We start from the raw sequence: 19060 nt of genomic DNA on the forward strand, positions 1-19060 counted from the left end.
TTCGGTCTAAGGTCATTGATGTAAACCTGTTGCCGGACGTGAGAAACTTGCCATTAAGGCATGCCAGCTTCAAATTACTAAAAGGGTTGTTTCTAAGTCAACTTCTTGGATAATGAGTTGATGTTGACAAGAAGTGACCCATCGTAGGAGGGCCTTAATGTATCCCACATCGATGACATGAAACGGAAGAAATGATTTTCTGGAGGTGAAAACGATTTGGTGATATAAGGTTCAGGAATGGCAGTCATGAAAAATGAAGGGTGAAGGTATTGTGGTGGATGAGGCATTTGCTGGATGGTAAATTACCTGAATGACTTCTCTTGAACATGTCGAAGACACTGATATGGATTGGTAGTGCTAGCCCCATGGATGGTACGGAGGACCAATGGTATGATCGGTGAACAGAATAACCCAACCCGACTCAATCATGGTGATGGAGTGAAAGTGTCATGTTCAACAGAAACCTGCTACCAATAAAATTCTTCAAGTTTTCTTCCCCTTTTCCCCAGTCATTGCTAACCAGTACCTCTTTATTTTTGTCAAGCTTGAGGAGGATAACATATTCTTGGTCTATAATTTTCCCTTCGGGCAAACCTGTCGCTATGTTTTAACGAGCCTAGCGTTAGTGAGACTCGTTCTTGTCTGGGTGGACAAGTTTGTCGCTATTGTTTTAATGAGTTTAACGAAAAAGATAACTCGTTCCTTTTCATGTTTAAAGAGTTTGAAAAGGGACGAAAAGGAAACTCCAAAAGTTCTTTTTCATAGCATAATCCCTTAAGTCCGAAAAGGTATAAAATAATACAAAAGGGATGACTTTTCGATCACATTAACAAGCTGAAAAAAACAAGTGCTCTATCTTTTTGTTTGATAGTCCCTCAGGTCCAAAAAGATTAAAATATATAGGAGGGATGGCGCTTCTCCTTACTTTAACGAGCTAGGAAGGTTGACAATATTATTATATTTAACGAGTCTAGAAAGAGTTTAAAAGAGACTCGTTTTTTAGGAACAAGTGGTGTTTTTTAGTAGCAACTGGTTCCAGGTAAGTTTGGAACTTCTCAAAACATGGTAGTGTAAACAGGGTGGCTGACAGAACCACTCATCGCAGCTGTTCCTATAAAGGGTAAACAATCAAGTGGAAGCGTATGATCAGCCAAAAGAATGGAGGCGATGGTAAGAACACAACCAAGGCTCAAAAGGCTGATAGCAGGGCAATCAAAAAGGCTATTTACGAAGGGTGGACTCATTTTTTAATGAGATTGAATCAGAAGAAACTATGCTCAGTGGCACGTTTATTTTTTAACGAGCCTGAACTTTGCGGAAACATTGCTCATTGGCAGGTTTATTTTTTAACAAGCTTGAACCTTGCAGAAACATTTTTCGTACCAGTCATTTAAAGATGTCCCTTGTTGGTAGGTTTATTTTTTGATGAGCTTGAACTCTACTATAACATGTGCTCATGACCTTCTTATATAAGCTAGAAATGACCAAACTACAAAGCTAGAAAAACTAAAAAGCTAAGGAACTACTAAGGTTAGGTAGGATGGTTTTGTCCTCTATCGAGGTAAAAAATTTCCTTTGGTCCATCTGGTCAGCAGACGTATCTGGACCAACTGTCTAACCTAAGAAGTTGAACTAAAAAGCTAAAAAGTTGAAAACGCTAAAAAGCTAAAAAAATCAAATTGGTCATTTTTTACTTGCATACAAAGGTTTGCATGCCCCCGGGTATTTAAGAAAGGGAGAGTTCCTAGGTCACCATATCGAAGTCCCTGTGGTTAGGCAGGACTTCCTTGGCTTTGTCCATCGAAATAGATGAAGGTGAATGGTGTGAGCTTCCAATAACATAACTTACAAGGAAATAGTTGTTTCGGACTAATCACATAACGAGCAAGGAAATGGTTTTTCAGTCCAATCACCTTCAAGGAAATAGTTGTTTTAGACTGATTGCATAACCTACAAGGGAATGTTTTTCAATCCAATCATATAACCTTCAAGAAAATCTCTCTTTTCAGCTAGGTTTTCCTACCGAAGCAGACCAAGGTGCATGCCCCATAAACTTTGTTACATTCACCGAACTACTCACGGTAATTAGGTGGATGGAATGAAGGTTGAAGAGAAATTGTTGACACATAGAGATCATTTAGGGACGACGGTTGATTTGTAGCTGTGTTTGAACTGGGAAATGAAAGCTGGTCGACAAATTGCACTAGTTTGCCTTCATGTGGAAAACACATCACTCAAAAGAGTGTAAAAACAATAGCTTCCATGCTATATATATAATCACGTCCAAGGAGTAGATTGTAATCTAGTGGCCCTTGGACTACCATCACATTCAAGTGAACAGTTTTCCTTTTCAAAGTTATCGGTAACTTTGGAAGGATCCCTAATGGTCGACTGGTTCTTTTGTTTCTAGGAAAACTAGTGTTGATTCGAACTACTAGTCCCACTAAGATGGGTAGCTATCTTAGAAACAAACAATCAAAGCAATTCAAGATTTCCTTTAGGTGTAATAGATAAGAGGGAAGAAAAGAGGACCAACCTAGATCTTCTGCTTTGATCCTTGCTTGATTTCTCCTTCCCTTGATATAATTTTCCACTCCTCTCCTACTTGTCCTGCTTTAAAGAGTACCTGTAGAGTCAAAGTAACAGAAAACCATCAAAGCATCTCTATCTAAAACATCATAAACAATGTAGAATCAGAAACACATTGACCATACAATTGCATTCATAAACAATAAGATTCACAAATACACTATTATATGGAGGAAAACTCAAAGAACTTTATTAATAGTAGAAGAGAGGATTAAAACCCACCCGTCTGATCCAGCATCATCCTCCCAGCATAGAAGCCCTTTTCACCTCATGAAAAGCAAGATCACCCAACAATACAATGTCTCTTCTCACAAATAAACCAACATCACTTCCTTACAAATTACAAAATTCCAGCCTCTAGATCTCTCAGATGAGGGATCCATTTATAGATGTCTTCCAAGGGTGTGAGTCAGCTCTGGGTTTTTGGTTAGTGTCATTCCACTGATAGTTTTTGGTTCCACTTGGAGATTTCATTGATCTCTTACTCATCCTTGGACAAATTCAGAGAGGCAGGTGTCTTGGTAAAAGTTTCTAGAAGATTCCATAAGCTTCCACCTAGCAAATTGTCTCTTCCATTTGTCTATCCTCACTCGTCGCACCCTATAGAATGCCTTTTCAGTATGCATCGCACCCCCCGTGTGTAGGAGGTGAGATGTGTCGCACCCTGACAGTGGAGCAGTCAGTAAGGTCTAGTTTTGGCCAGTTCTGAGTGGTTTTTTAGGTGGACCTTTTGGGGAATGATGTAATAAGTTGACCATGATCCTTTAGGGTATGAAACAACACTTTTAGGGGTTAAAGAGCCCTTGGTTTATTGACATATGTGACTGGGGTTGAAGTGCCCAAATATGTATATAACACTAGGGACACCCAATGGAAAAATGGCTTGTATTTTTGGATTCATAGCAATGAGTACATGCACCCTACGCATTTTCTAAGCTTTTGGAGCAAAATTGGTCTACCAAAAGGTCAGAAAACACCCCAAAAGTGACCTTTCTGCCACTTTTTGGACACATAGAAGCAGTCTTGGGAGAATCAACATTTGAGGGGTCAAATGAGCTTCAAATGAATAAATTCCAGATGTTTTGGAAAGTAGACTTGAAGAGATTTCCAATGAGCTATCATGAGCTCAATTTGGATGTCGGGAAGGCCTCCAAAAGGGACCTGAAAGTGGCGCTGCGCGTAGGAAAATTTTTGCACAGGATTGCCATTTCACTATTTTTTTACTTTAATCATGGATTTTCTCTCATGGAGGATGTTTTACTAATGTAAATGATGATTTGGCTTGTAAATATGATGGATAATTAGTAGTATATGGTATATTCATTAGATTAAAAGTAATTTTGAGCACAAATGAATCAATTTCCTCACTTTTAGAGGCAAGTTGTTAGGATGCCTAGATTCCTGTTTCTTGTTTAGTTTTGGTTAGATTAGCTCTTCATCTTAGGGATTCGACCCCTGAGGATGGGAAGAGGTTGAATTCATGTCCATATCTTCTTCTTCTTTCTCATTGTAGAGGGTTGGACTCAGTTGGATACTTAGGTTTTGAAAGAACATCATTTTGTATTAGTTTAGCAGGAGATTAACCAGAAATTGCAGCTATTTCTTTGGGATCCATGTGGTATGATGTTTAGTTCAGTTTCCTCTCTTGTGATCATATGTTTACATTTTTTGTGTACTTCATTAATCATTTCATTGCTTCTAAGTGGATGTTTTCAAGTTAATAGGCAGAATCCATAACATTAATGCTCTACTTTGGGAAAATATTCACAGTTTATGTTTTCTATAGTTTAGGAAGAATCCATGATGATCACATGCTCTTCCTAGCTTCTCACCAGTCTTGAAGCACCTCACCCATAAAACCCTAGAGTGCTAAGCTTCATACCTACCTTGCCCCATCGAACACTTTGCAATTTTGACCTAATTTCCTTGCCCAAACTATCCAGCTCCTCCTGATCCAACAGAACCCCTTCAAATCAAATCAAACCTTATGCCATTATACCTAGCCTAATATCATTTTCCTGATCCAGTCATCTTGGCTGAGATCCTCATGGAGATAGCCCTCTCCTGGTCTAGTAGGGATAGCTACTTGGCTAAGCATGGTTTGTGGTTACCCTGGCATTGCCTTCCTTTAGCCTAAGGTTCAATCCAGGTGATAACACTGTCAACCCGAGAAATCCTCGCAGATGCTTTATGGATGTGGGGATTTTTCATTCTTTAATGGCTTTAATTTTTCTAGGGTCTACCTTAACACCTTCATGAGATACAATATGATCCAGATATTCCACCTCCTGTACTCTAAAGAAACATTTGGAGGTTTTTTCATATAATTGTTTCTCCCCCAATAGTTTGAGCACCCTGTCAACATGTTGAACATGATCCTTCCAGGACTTGTTGTAGATTATTATATCATCAAAAAATACTAACACAAATTTTCTAAGGAAGGGTTTGAAAATGGAATTCATCAAACCTTGAAATGTAGAATGTGCACTGGTAAGGCCAAAAGGCATGACAAAAAATTCATAATGACCCTCATCAGTTCTAAATGTTGTTTTCAGAATGTCTTTAGTCTTCATTCTGATTTGATGATATCCTAAACAAAGATCCATCTTGGTGAAGTAAATTGCTCCATGTAATTCATCCAATAATTCATCAATGACAGGAATGGGAAATTTGTCTTTAATAGTGATCTTGTTGAGCTCCCTATAATCTGAACACATGCACCATGATCTATCCTTCTGCAACCAACTCATAAAATAGAAGAAATAGATAGATCAACGACTTAAAACGTAGCCTCTTCGGGGGGGGGAACGTCCTTTACATTAAACAGATGAACAATTATTCAATGATTCAAATGACCAAAACCTCATTTCTATATATAGGAGTCTAAGGGGTCACAATATAATCAAAGCCAACATAACAATAATAATAATATAAGGGCATAACAATAACAATAGTGGGTTTCTATGGGGCACAATAACAACAATGTGGGGACAACAGGGGCACAACAATAACAATAAGGGGATACAATGAAAATAGTAATGGGAGAATCACTAGTATTATAGGGACCTAATAGATATTTTGTATGAAGCACCTATTTCAGCCAATGATTATCCCTTGTGATTAGCCACCAAACCACATCTTCCCCAAGGGATATATTCATTAGAATGGGGTATCTTATTCCTAACACCCCCCCCCCAAAGAATTTTGGAAGCCTAACCACCTTCCAATTCACTAGATGAAACCTTTTAGTTTTTCTCACCTCTTTCCAGAGAAACTGCTTGAGTTCTTGAGTCATTTGTTTCTTCGCTGAGATGGGGGCCAACATAGTTAAGAACTAGAATATAAGAAGGGCGAGAGGAAAAATTGAACAAGAATCAATAATCTATCCAAATTTAGACAATGAGCCCCCAATTGCTCAAATTTGGTTTTAAACTTGTCAATAGCATGGCCCCCTTGAAGGATGAGAGAGCATTTTGATACATATGGCAGACCCAAATACCTAAAATTGTTCCACTCATCCCTTCCTACTATCCCTGAAATTATTAAGATCCTTCCATGCAATAGTTTGCTAAAATTTCAAGAATACATATGACGTTTACCCTCTTTTATCAATCCTCATGAGAATCCATAAAAACATATTTGAAGCATTGTGCTATGATGCAAAAGACACCACCAAGAAAGGTCATGTCATTAGTGAACTAGGTGTGATTTATGTTCTTTATACCTTCTGAGACATTTATTCCAAGGAGGGAGTGGCATCTTTGTTAAAATTCCAACTTCCTACTCAAGGATTCAACCATGACAATGTAAAGAATGGGGGAGAGCGGGCACCCTTTCTTAAGGCCCATGGAAGCTTTAAAGAAATCAATTGCAGATTTAACAAGAGGGGAAATCCAAGGCCCATAAATAGAAGCATTGATCCAAGATATAAAAACAAAATAGAACCCCACCTTTCTTAAAATAGAAAAGAGAAAAAATTATGCACACGATTAAAGGAATTGGCCATATCTAACTTTATGTCCATCCATTTTTATGCTTTGGACTTGTTGGAATGTATAGCTTCATATACTAAATAACTTTTTTCCATTAAATACCTCTTACTATTGAAACCTCCTTGATTTTCAAAGATCGGATTGGGAGGAAGAGTCACAAGCATTTGAGAAATAATATTTGTAATAATATCAATGATAAATACAAAAAGAAATATGTATGAAGTGAGATAAATAAGACGGCCTTATACCTTAAGGAACTAGACCAAGGAAGGATGAATTTAGATTACCCCTGTTTCAGCCAAATGTTTGGATGAAGACCACCATTATAATTAGATCATATTTAATTGTGTTCCAAAAGTTCTATTAAAAGTGTCCTATGAATCCATTAGGACCATGAGATTTATCCAAAATTGAAGGACAAACCACCTTCCAAATTAATTCTTTCATGATAGGGAGAAAAAACTTGGCATTGAATGATTCTAATTTTGGCAAGGGAATATGACCTAAAAAATCTTTCACTAAATATTGAGTATCTCCATCTTCTTTATATAAGTACTCAAAGTGATTAAAAATGGAATCCTTTATTCCATCTAGATCTAAAATAATCTCTCCAGTAAGCTCCATATGCTTTATTTTATTTCTTCATTCCCTTATTTTTTATTGTTTGTGGAAGAAACTACTATTTTTATCTTGTGATTTCAACCACAAAATTATTAATTTTAGTCTCTAAATATCCTCATCTTCCTTTAATTTCCTCTACAATTCTTCAAAGTATTTTCACTCTTTAGCCTCTTCCATTTCCAAAGGATTTCCTCCATATTGGCCCCTGATCTACACCACTTTCCTTTTTAAAGATTTAGATCTTTCCTTCACCCACTTTTTTATTTCCTCTTTTAAGCCCTTGGTTTTCTACTCCCATATGAATATAGGAGAATGAATAACCCACGTTGACCATGCTTGATGTAATAGTGTCTTGAAATCTTTATCATTCATCCATGGAGGGTTAAAATGGAATATGATAGGACCCTTTAAATACTCCAACTCTAAAATAATTTTGATTGGGCAATGGTTGAAACTACCCCATGCCAAATATAAGGAAGAGGGAGAAATTTTATAAACTAAAATATCACTCCCTAATATGAACGATCCAATCTTGCAAAAATGTGTCCAAGGCAAACCCTTTTGTTTCTCCAAGTAAATTTGGAGATTTTAAGCTTGATATCGCTTGATTCCAACTGGGAAATAAAATCCTTCTTATTTTCCTAAAACTAATCTCTTACAATACTGCCACCTTTATTCTCCCATTGGTGAATTGTAACATTAAAGTCCCCTCCTAAAATGAATTTGGAATTGAGAAGGGTTTATCTTTGTCCTAATAGAGAATTCCAACATTCTACCTTGTCATGATACATATTTGGTATGCAAATGTTTACTATGCTGAAATTTTTCCAAGAGGAGAGATGAATCTAGGGAAAATTTTAGGGGCTAATATTCACAGGTGGGCTAATTTTCCATGCATTTTCTAAGAAACAAAGATTTGCCAATTTCATTTTTTTATAAAAATTGATTCACCCAAATTTTATTGTATAAAATTATTTTACCTCAAAAATCACCAACATTTTATAGTCTATATAAAATCATTAGAAATTTGAATATTTTTACAATAATGTCACCGAACATTTTATAGTTTGCACATTAGGGACTAGTAAGATTCATCGAGAATTCTAAACTTTGAGATAAATTTTCATCCTTAAAATTTTCCTTGGATGAATCAATCTAGTAATTGATCCAATATTGAAATTTTTCTTCTTATAGAACATTTAAGAAGGAGCATGTCCATAGAGTGCAAACTCCATTTGAAACAGCCCTTGAACTTACATCCACTACTTTATGCCCTTTCCAAATTGTTCTGCATTTTTCTAGAGTTTCACACTCCTATAATTTTGTCTCCTGAAGGAAGAGGACATGGGGATTCCCTGATCTATTAAGATTTTCATTTCAAATTCCCTTTTCTTATTGCCCATCCCCCTACAGTTCCAAGAGATAATCTTAATTATTTTCTAGAAGCTTCATAGCCCCCACAGTGATGAAGGGTAGAGGAACCAAATTTCTTTTGATTTGTAGGGACTCTAAAGTAAGGAACATTAATCATTGATTGAGTTCCTTTTTCTTTATCCATTTCTGCATGAGCTAGTTGAAGCTCTTGATTAATTATCTTCCCATTTTCCTTGTATATTTTGGGGAGAAAAAACCTTTCCATTTCATTTTCTAATTTGTCATCAACTAAGGAAAAGAAATAGAGGTGGTATTTCTCTATCGATGGAGATTCAAAATCCTCTTCCTTTTCCAAATCTTCATCTTCTGTTCAGAAATTTCGCACAAGGTCATCTCCTAGTTATGGAACATTATTCTCATCATGGGATTTTCCATTTCCCTTTTCTCCTTGAGTCTACTCTGGTTATTCAACCCCTTAAGCTTCTCCTTTATCCTCTTCATTTTTCAAGACAATGAATTTATTTTCATGTTGATAAATCTTCTTCCCAACTCCTAAAAGATGAATCCTCACTCACATTCTAAGGACTGAAGGGAGGAGAAGGGGCCCTTTTTGGGTGACCCTACATCCTTTAGGGGATTTTTTCATGTTTCTCCTCTTCTTCTCTTATATAATTTCCATTGACCCGCATCCTCTTGCTACTTGTGGGAATCCTCATTTTTCACGAAATTTCTAGCAAACTGCCCATACTCATGACATTGTTTAAACTTGAAAGTGATATGATCATAATCCACTTCCTGAATGAAATACCACTTATCTAATGTGAGTTAGATTTCTTTTGAAAGGCATTTATCAAGGTCTACTTTTACACAATGCGAGCACATGCATACAATAAACCTCTTGGTTATGCTCTCTCTATGTATCTTCCCAATGCATTTCCAATGTTTCTAAAAGTATCCTCATCCAAACGATGAAGAGGCATGTGAGGAAGTTTTACCTATACTAGAAATATCAAGGGAACCTCATTCTCAAGATTAAAATCTAGGGTCCAACGATCCAAGTAAATATCTTAAGCACCCACCAAGTAAGGGTCCCTCCTAAATATGAGATCTTGATCTTCATTAAGTTAAAATAAAAAGGTGAAAAACCCTTTTGCCACAAAAGGTAGACTCAATATGGCCTTTGACTAGGGGTCTCTAGTTTCTTTCCACCCACAACCTTAGTGATTTTGGAGAAGGTGAAACCCCCATAAATTGGCCAAATAAACTTCTTGCACCTAGACTAATACCCATTGCCTCATATTTATCTGTATTCCTATGGACTTTCAGAATCCTATCAAACTTCTGAACAAATTTCTCAAGTTTGGTTTTCAAATACTTAATGCAAGATTTTACAAGCTCATTGAAAGAAACTACCACTAAATATGGAAACAAGAGTAAGAAGGAGGTGTGCATTAACCCAATAGTAACCATTTTTGGGACCAAGAGAGAGCACGTTGACATGTTTTATTTATGGTTTATAGTGAGTGAAATATTTTTACCATGTAAATTGAAATGTTTTATGTCTAAGAGTGAGACTAAAATAATGTTTTCCATGTCTTCTTCATATTGGGTTGTAATATCAACAAAAAGCACATTAAGATTTTTTTACTTGTGATTACTTTATCTCTCTCTATAAAGGTCATATAAAATTATGTTACTTCATATGGAAATCTAAATGTTTTATTTATGGTTGAGACTAAGAGTAAAATATTTACGCCATAAGGCATTCCCCTTTGATACGAACTTTTATGCTACCCACTTGTCATCACTCTGTACCTTTAGATTATATGTTAGATGGTTAAAGGATGCTAAGTCATTTGATATTCACAGGTGAAGGTAGTTGGAAGGAAAAATTCTTGATAACCTACCAAGCATAGGTCATATATATTTTGCCCTTTCTTGTTTGTTGCTACTATTTCTGGAGCTTGCAAACTCTCACAGGGCACTGGAAAGATTTTTTCATCGTCGTACTCATATGAGAAGCACTGACCCTGTCAGGGTTTCTGGGCGAAGAAGACCAAGACTGTGCCCCCCTCATATGAGAAGAACAATCCCTGTCAAGGTTTATGGGTGAAGAAGGTCGTGGTCGCATTGAGGAAGTGCAAGCTTGATTATTATTCGTCATCGAAGAAGCCAAATACCAAAGAAGGGCGTTCAAAATACCAAATAAGGGTGTGTGTTGTTGGGGAAAATACTTGTTCTAGACTTGTTGTGCTCTCAGAGTCCTTCAGTATCTCTGAATTCGTTCATCAAAACCCCAACAGCATCGCCTACCTTGACTAGGTCTATGGGGTTTTCTTCGATGGGGGGAGCTTCCATGTTTAGGCTTAAGTCATCCACCATGATACCTTTTTTCCAGGGCTTGAAATGGCTTCTGTGTAGTGAATTCTTTCAGGGTTTATTTGTTTCCAAGACAAGAAGAAGGGATAAATTCATAAATTATTTTTATTTTAAGCAAGGACAATCAAGGGGACGGAGGAGGGGAAAACAATGCCCTACTAGAAAAGGAAACAAAGAAACGATCGAAGACTGTTGAGGAAAAGAGTGGCAGTGAGAGATTGAGATGGCTACCTCAGTGGGCTCATGAAAGCCTGGATGATGCAAAGACCCTTGCACTTGTCGTTTCCATATCCATAATTTTCGAGTTATTTGTGGCAGAATGAAGATACATTCCTTCCCTCTCCATGTTTCCAACCTTCAATGTCAAAGACCACATCGGAAAAGCTCTCCTATTATTTTAGAAAGCCAGATGTGCATTTTACTATTCAGATAAATTTTATACTTTATATGAAGATGGTTGTAAAACCATTTTACTATGTGTTTGTGATTTGTTTATAAAATTTATCAGTGAAAATTATACTCAGATTTTGTATTTCATGGAAGCCGAAACAAATTATTTGAAGTTCACTTAGAATATTTTTTAAGTTTAAAGTGTTGAAAAGTGTGCAACAAGAAATGCTTGTTGAGAGTGCAACAAGATGATGGAGCTTAGTGAAAAGAGTCGTCTTCACTAAGTGGGCCCGCAGGCTATTTTTGGCGCAAGTCTATTTTTAGACTATGTCTATTTTTAGACATATGGATCATGTCTATGGATTGCAGGTTGCTGTTTATGGATGATTGGTCAAGTTGTGAAAAATAGATGGACTTCTATTTTTTATCAAAGTGTGAGTGATCACAGTGTGAGTGAACAAAGTCTATTTTTAGACTGGTTGTCAAAAATAGAAAAGTCAAATATTATTGTCTCATAATAATATTTGGACTATAAACTTGATCTTATTCTCTTGGAGCACTTCAGTTTGAGCTACAGAGGTGGCACATGCAGCTGTCAGAAGGAAATACGCTTTTATTATGATTCAGTTGAGTTGTTGCATGCATGACTTCAGTTAGAACTCAATCAGTTGAGTTTGGTGGAGTTGATGGAGTTGTGTTCAGTTTGACTTAGTTAAACTAGTTGTAGTTAGTCTAACTGCAGATAGACTAATGATGAGTTGTTAAACTAATTATTAACTCATAATACAACTATAGAATACATCAGTTAACTCAATTTCATGTCAGTGCATGTTCAGTTCAACAGGGACAAGTGGTAGAGAATTAGATTGCTATCAGTTGTGACTATAGTTGTGCACCAGATCTTGCACAATCAAGGGATTGAGTATGCCAATGAGTTTGCTCACGTATTTGCCCAGTATTGTAGCCTTTGCTCACGTCCAACAAAGTGTGAGTGATTATTTTGAGGTGAAATACGAGTTTGGTAAGCCATTCTCATCAGTTCTTGAGCAGGTATTGAGCAGTGGAGGCAGGCAAGCAGTGGAATAGATTTGGAGATCAGATCTGAGCTGTATTGTGTGTAACAGGTGGAGATACTTGTGAGAAGTATTATACTTTGTAATGTTACATGATTCAATCACTATAATATATAGATAGTTGGGGTTTTTAGTGAGATTCTTTCCCCGGGATACATACTGTGTTAATGAGTTTGATTGATGCTTCTATGTGTGCCTGTGAATGTTTCTGCTTTTGTAAATTGATGATCAACGTAGAGGAGGTTATGTATTATGCATGTTCCGCTTATAAGTGTATAATCAGGATAATCTCTGTGAATATGTGTCATATTATTCAAAATTTCTACATAAAGTTATTTATAAGTTAAAAAAGAGATATTATTTTCTCTTATTTTTAATTAAAAATTTATTTTTGCAAAAAATTTTGTTGTATACTATTTTGTAATTTATTTTTAAGTGTGTTTTATATAAAAGTCAATATTAAAATATCTTTTTTTATATATTTTTTAATATTTATTTAATTTTTTTTATAAATATTTATGATAAAAAAATGTTATAAACTTTATAGGAAAAATTATTTTTCAAATTCAACTCTTGAATTGTCACAAAAATTATAAAATTTTATTATTATGTTACTATATAAATTTTTTAATATTAATATTTCTTAAATTTTCATTAGAACATTTTTATTGATATCCATTTTTAAAAAACATATGCGAAAAATATCCAACATTAAAAACTTTTAATAAAATAATAATTTATGTTTTTAATTGTAAATTTTATTTATTTGTATGTAAAAAAACATTAAATATTAAAATATTTTAATTAATATAAATATTAATATATTTTATCAATAATATATATTGAAAATTATTATTCTCATTATTGGTATGTTTAAATGTTAACTATTAAAATATTAATTTCACATTAATTATTGTAATTTTTAATGTACATATTATGATTGAGGTTAAATTAATTTTTTATTATTAATAATTTTTTTTTAATTGTGTGAATTTTATATTAAGAATAAAAAAATTCATTCACTTTTCCTATGTTGTGAAAAACTATTTTCAATGTAATAAATATATTTTGGTGGTACTATGTTGTAAAAAAAAAATCGAAATAAATATTTTGTGTTAATTATATAATCTTAACGAAATTACAAATTTTCCTCCTATTGGATTATCAAAACCAAAAAAAATATACTTCATACTCAAGCAAAAACTTCACTTCATATTTTCAAACAAATGTTCATCCATTTTGTAATATGGAGATATGAGAGACCAATGAAAGCAATCTAAGCCTTCAATAGGCGAAAATCAGTACTCTAAATAGTACTCTTGCCAACTTTGCTGGAAATATGGAAACTAACAAACACCATTTTGGCAGGAAGCGAAAACTATTAGATGTGTTTTACCTTCTTCGAAAATTTTGTTGTTCATATCAAGATATAAAACCATTTTCCATGTGTTGTGATTTGTGATATATTTTATAAAAAACTGAAACAAATTATCTGAAACAATTTTGTTGTTGATATGATAGTTATAATCCATTTTCCATGTGTTTTGATCTGTATTATATCCTATAAAAAGCCATAACGAATTATCTGAAGTCCATTTAGCATTCAACGTCTTCTCTTTATTCACTGGGATAAATTTGAGGTTATTGGTGGATTTAAATAATAGATGCTTCGTTCTTTCCAACCATATGTTTTTCCTTTTGGTTATGAATTGCCTAATTGAATTCATCTATATTTGAATTTATTTATCCATATTAAGGTTGAATTAATTTTACATTTTTCTAGACCTTAAAAATAAAAATACACATTGAAGAATTTTGAAAATGATGAAAAATATATTTGGAAGAAATAAGATTTTTTTGATGATATTGTTTTAAATGTAGATATAGATGTTAATCATGTTAATGTTTTATAGGTTGTATATACAAACAATGCTCTTTCTTCACTTTGATATCAACAAAGAAAATAAAATTTTAATAACAAATGACCAAAAAAATGAAAAATTCACACATTACAAATTTTACATGTTTGAACTCTAACAATGTTTAACGTAAAGTATTTTATTTATCAAAACGAATATCAAGCTTACAACCCATTCCATCTATCTCTTTTAGACTACTTTGATATATCTATCTATTAATGGGGAAATCCCTGGAATGTCATCAACAAAGGGAGGGAACTCGATCACCATTTCTTTCCTTTCTTCATGTTATGATTTCCAAACATTAATCATAAACTAGTACTTCCTTTTCTACTCATTGATTAACCTTGAAAATGAATTTAAAGCATCCGCATACTCCTTTTTCCATGTTGACACCTAATCAGAGGGATTGGGTGTAATTAATGTAAATAAATAATAGAGAAGATAGAAAGTCATTGGGAGATGAACCAAACAGTCACTCCCTCTTGTATATAATAATGAACAACTTGAATGAATAAGATGAGTTTTGATTTGAGGAGTTACCTCCTGATCTGACATGGTATCACAACAGGCACCATTTTTTGGCTTCCTTTTAATTTGTAACTCCTATTCTGTTTTGCCTTTGTTTTGCATCTTTTGCACGCTGACATCTTTGTCAAATCCCTGTGAAATCCCATTTATCGTTTAATACATTCGTTGAAGTGGGTTGCATTGGAGCTAGTTGTTGAAGCTGAAGGTGATGTAATGACTTGGATTTCCTTCTGCTATGAGTATGGTATATATACCCTTTCGCATTGAAGAACCATATATCCTTTTTCATATTCACATATATCCTTTTTGATATTCACATATATCATTTTTCATATTCCCTTGTGCCGGATCTCAAGTATTATAAACCCATATATATAAATATCGTCGGGTCCGATTTTTAATCACATATCGCAAATCTCCTGCCCCAATCAATACCGATGCATGTTTGTGATGCGATCATACCCTTCATTAAACCTGCTCGTACACAGTTCCTGAGGTTTCACCAGTTCCCAAGGTTTCACTTTATTTGGCTCGTTCTCCACCATTGATATCAACCTCTAGATTCGATCGCTGACATTGATTTCGAGGGGGACCACTTGCATGGCAGTTACCTGCCCGAAAAGTGCCTTTTAATCTCTACCGTTGACCATCACCTCAAAATCTGACGGTTTATAGCGATTTCGGGTGCATTAGTTGCACGAGAGTTACCGGCCCAATACAAGGAGTTTTTCTCTCTCCCCTAGTCGCTACGTGTCAACCGCTTAGTGGAATCGGGCGCTCCCCTCTCTATACCACTTACCGCTTTTTATTCGCCCGAAATCCCACTTGTAACCTGAAATCCACCCTTAGCTGTGGTTATCGCCCTGACTTGTTTTGCTTGCAATAACCATTGATCGCTTACCATCAACAACCCTCCTCCGTTCATCTCCGTCGCTCATCTCTGCCATACAAAGCAACGAAATAACTACAACTACAGTCAGACTCTGATATTCGAGTGAACATTGAATGTTGTTAAGTTGAACGTTGTTGGTATAACAATCATTTTACGAGTAAAATTTTGCAGCAACAATATTTTTCTCCACTGTACACAAATTTTACAATGCATTCAATTATATCTATTGTGGGAGTAGTTCTCAATGGAAAGGAGAATTATCCTGAATGGTCACAGAAAATCCAACACACTCTCATTTTTAATGAACTATGGAAAGGAGTGTGTGTTGGAGAAGGAGACAAGGAGCTAGTCCAACCTACCTCACACAAGGAGCTCACCATTTGGGAAAAGAAGAACAACAAATCCTATGCATTGATTGCAGCATCAGTAAGTGAAGAGGTGATTTCAACATTTTCAAATGCATTCGAAGCCTTACAAAAGCTGAAGGAACTCTATGACTCACACTCTACACTTGAAGTTGTTCAACTCATGATTAAACTCTTCACCCTTGAATTATAAAATAATGATCCTCTTTCTCTTGCATCCGAAGTAAAATCTATAATGCATGATATCAAAGTCACTAATCTTGAATTGGATATTCCTCTGATCGCTTTTATCAAGGCACTTTATCCTAATTACTCCACTTATCTTGAGTCATTGCAAGAAAATGAAAATCTCAAAGATATTACCTTTGACTCTCTTGTGAAAAAATTTGCTGAAAGAGAGAAAGCTTTTGGAAAGAAGATATCCCCTAAATCTTTTGAAGAGGTTGTGTGCCTTGCTCATAAAGAAAACAATCTTGCCCAAGATTCTTCTAGAGGAAGAGGTGGTCGAAGAGGAAGAGGAAGATATTTTAGAGGCAAGGGGGCCAGACACTCTCAAGGAGAAAAGTCAGATTTGCACTACACACGTTGCAAAAGAAATGGATCACATGATGCCTCCACATGCAAGTTACCTTGGGAGAAAATTGAGCAGGAAAGAAACCAACCCAAAGGTGAAACTAATGACACAAACAAAGGTAAAGCACTTGAATCCGCTCATTATGTTGTGGCACAATGTAATATTGGAGTAAATGAAGACTTATTTAATGTTTCACTTGATTCTTTGAAAAATGATTGGTTTCTTGATTCAGGAGCAACTTGCCACATGACTCATAGAAAAGATTGTTTTGAAGAATTTACTGATAATGTTGATGGAGTAGTATACTTTCTAGACCAATCAAAACTGAAGCCATCAGGGCTTGGCACAATCAAGGTTAAATTGCCTGGTCTTCCGGACTTTCTTTTGCATCATGATCTATATCTCCCACAATTGAGGAGAAGCTTTCTGTCCTTGGTCCACATCCGCTAGCAAGGTCACTCTATTCATATGTTTGATGGCAAGCTTGAGGTGAAAAAAGCATCTAACCACTCACTTGTCATGACAGGGATAGAAGAATAAAGGCTTCTCAAGCTGCAAGATGCCTCTGCTTGTACACAAAATTTCTCATATAATTGTCATTATGAAGAAGGTACACTTCCATCAAGTTTATTATGGCATGCTAGATTTGGACATTTTAACTATGATAGCCTCTACTTGTTGAAGAAAACTGGTGTTACTGGTTTGCCTACAATTTCTAGGAAGCTTAAGAAATGTGACGCTTGAATTCTAGGAAAGCATAACGAACAATCCTTTCATGATTCACACTCCAGAGCACATAGAAAAATTGAACTCATTCATTCAGATGATTCACACTCTAGAGCACATAGAAAAATTGAACTCATTCATTCAGAGTTAGTGGTCCAATGCCTGTCTCTTCTACAAATGGAAATAATTATATGATGACATTTATTGATGACTACACCAGAATGTGTTGGGTTTATTTATTGAAGAACAAATTTGATGATTTTCAAACATTCAAGAACTTTCATGCATGGATTGAAAATGATGCACAATCTCATATTGGCTCCATTCACACTAATAATGGAAAAGAATACACTTCATATGAATTTGAAAACTATCTTCACCAACATGAGATCAAATGTAAAACAACTATTCCTTATAATCCCCAACAGAACAGAGTAGCTGAAAGAATGAATAGGACAATCTTAAATATGGTACGCTCCATGTTGTTCTTCAAAAATGTAAAAATGATGTTTTGGGCTGATGCAGTTCTATGTGCTATATATATAAAGAATAGATGTCCATCTAATGCTATCAGAAATAGGACTCCTTATGAAATGTGATATGGGCACTTTCCTTCGGTAAAGCATCTTAGGGTATTTGGTTCCACCTGTTATGCCTTGATACCAAAGGTACATAGAAACAAACTTGCTGCAAGAATTCGTAAGTGTATCTTCCTGGGGTATTCAAACACCTCCAAAACATATTGTCTTTATGATGAAGTCAACAAAAAGCTTGTTGTATCTAGAGATGTAATCTTTCTTGAATCATCCAAAACTGACAATGTTGTTGAAAGGCAACTTGATGACTTGGATAGATTCACAAATGCAAAATCATTTCAAGAATTTGATAATCAAATTCCACATCTTGAAGGGAGGATTACTATACTAGATCAATATAAGGAATCTTCTTCTGAAGCACTCTCTCCCCTACATGAAACTCCAACAATAGATGATACTTTAAGTGATGTGATTGACAGAATTGGGAGACTCAATCTTGATTCAGTCCCAACTCAATCAATGGAGTAGCCTGGACCATCTAAGAAAGGTCCCCCAAAGTGGCTGACAAAGACACTTGAAAGTGTTCATCCTGATGAGGTTGGAAAGACATGAACTATAAATTCAAACCGGAAAAATGGAGGTAATGTAGATGACTCTGATTCACGTGTTAATATGGATGTTTCTTATGATTGTGAATTCAATTTTTCTACAGATTTTGAACCAAATTCCTTCAAAGAAGTTGCTTCTCATGATGAATGGAGAGAAGCAATGCAAAATGAGTATGTTGCCCTGATAAAGAATGACACTTGGAAGCCGGTTGATCCTCCATTGGGAACTAAACGAATTGGCTGCAAGTGGGTCTACAAGAACAAGTATAAAGCTGATGGCTCACTTGACAAGCACAAAACCAGGCTTGTGGCAAAAGGTTTTGCACAGAAAGAAGGGGTCGATTATGAGGAAACTTTTGCCCCCACAGCAAAATGGGCTACCATCCAGACACTCTTTGCCCTAGTAGCTCAGAACGGTTGGAAAGTTCATCAAATGGATGTAAAAGCTATTTTCTTGAAAGGAGATCTAAAAAGAAATTGTTTTTATGTCC

The 19060-nt window shown here is 35.3% G+C and overlaps 1 pseudogene; it reads left to right on the forward strand.

The window, feature by feature from the left end:
* Nucleotides 1-11453, forward strand: part of LOC149192075 (uncharacterized) — a 144378-nt pseudogene extending 132925 nt beyond the window's left edge.
* The last annotated feature ends 7607 nt before the right edge of the window (nt 11454-19060 follow it).

Source organism: Pinus tabuliformis, chromosome 2_2, assembly GCF_031772625.1.
Source record: "Pinus tabuliformis cultivar Carrire ecotype Pingquan chromosome 2_2, CPIR1, whole genome shotgun sequence".
In the NCBI taxonomy this organism is placed as follows: Eukaryota; Viridiplantae; Streptophyta; class Pinopsida; order Pinales; family Pinaceae; genus Pinus; species Pinus tabuliformis.